The following is a 1,682-nucleotide window of genomic DNA, read 5'->3' on the forward strand; positions in this document are numbered from 1 at the left end:
CAGAAGTCACCATGCAAATATTCCAGTATGGTACTACAGCAAATTGGAGGGTCAGAGCTGGCAGCAACCTCAAAGGCCATGTAATTCAACCCACTTGTTCAACAGATGAGGAAGCTGAGGTGAAGAGGTGTCTAATGAGTCACCCAAGGTCACACAGATGTTCAACCACATAATAACATTATTCTTCCCATTCGGTCATGAAATGTTCCATGGTAAGCATCCAAGGAGTCAGCATCTGGGGCTTTTGCATGTTACATTTCAGCCTGCACTGGTCAGAGCTGGAGGTTCTGTGCCAAGGTAGGGAACAGCTAACTCACCTAAAGCAAAGGATGCTCAGGCGCTGCCCCTTCACCTGCACCTGCCACTCATTGGCAGCTCCCTCCCAAGTTCAGAATCAACTTCCCCAAGCAGGAGATTCTGCATGATTGGCACCTACTACTGCAGAAGGAGCTTTCCTCCTCTGGAAAATGAGGCAGTTGGGTTAGATGGCCTCTGATGGCCCTTCTAGCTCAAGAATTATGAGCCTATAACCTTTTATAAGTTGTCGGGGTTTTTGGTTTTTGGTTGTTTTTTTTTTTTTAAGAAGAAAGTTGTCTGGCATGTGACCTCTGCGAAGACAGATTTCAAAGTGTTTTGAACAACATCCCCAAAGAAATTGCAGTTGAACTGGTCTTGGGCAGCACACTAACTCTTCAGAAGAATGCCTTTGGGCACTGATTCGTTAACTCTCCCCACAAGCCTATATGCTAGGCAGGATTTGGCATGACTGTTCACCTTGGACAGAGGAGGACACTGAATCACGTAGTAGTTAACTGTCCAAGACCCTTCTTTGCTGCTGCAAGCCCAAAGCAAAGCTGGTGAGGCCTCTGGAGCCCGTGAACACAAACAGGGACACTTTTTTAGGGGGATGCTGGAGGAGGACGGAGCTATTAGGTTCACCCTTGCTAAATTGTTTTGATACACTGTGGGTGTTCCGTGCTCTTCAGACAATATTCATCCCAGATGTTCTGTTTTAGCCTCCCTAGAGGGTTCCAGGAAAGTACTGCTGAACCATCTCCCAGCTGGCCCATGAGAGTTACTACACTTTCTCAATTTCTCTCTCTCTCTCTCTCTCTCTCTCTCTCTCTCCCTTCCTCCCTCCCTCTCTCTCTCTCTCTCTCTCTCTCTCTCTCTCTCTCTGTCTCTCTCTCTCTCTCTCTCTCTCTCTCTCTCTCTCTCTGTCTCTCTCTCTCTCTCTCTCTCTCTCTCCTTTTCTCTTTCTCTCCCCTTCCTTCTCCCTCTCCCTCTCCCTCTCCCCTACTCTTTTCTCTCTCCATTCTTCTCTCTCTTTTGCTTTGGTAATATTGTGTTTGACAGGAATGAGGACCGACAGTTTAAAAACAATAATCTCTTGGCAATACAGGATGGCACGAGATTTATCCCAAAATAAAATAAGCCTTTCAGGGGAACTGTGTTTCAAGTTGCCGCTGGTGTTCCCAAGACATTGTGCTTCTTTCAGGGCTGACACAAAAGTGGGGGCTGGGGCCAGGCCAGAGACCTTTAATGACTTGCCAAGAGCAGGAAAAAGACAGGTGAAGGCCTGGAGAAATGGGTTTTCAGAGGCCTCTGCCCTGGGACTGGAAGGCCAAGCTGATGGCATCGTCCTAGAGTACTGCTCTGGCCTAATGCAAATAGGGCTAAGT

Source organism: Phascolarctos cinereus, unplaced genomic scaffold (assembly GCF_003287225.1).
Source record: "Phascolarctos cinereus isolate Bilbo 61053 unplaced genomic scaffold, phaCin_HiC Scaffold_726;HRSCAF=1367, whole genome shotgun sequence".
Classification (NCBI taxonomy): Eukaryota; Metazoa; Chordata; class Mammalia; order Diprotodontia; family Phascolarctidae; genus Phascolarctos; species Phascolarctos cinereus.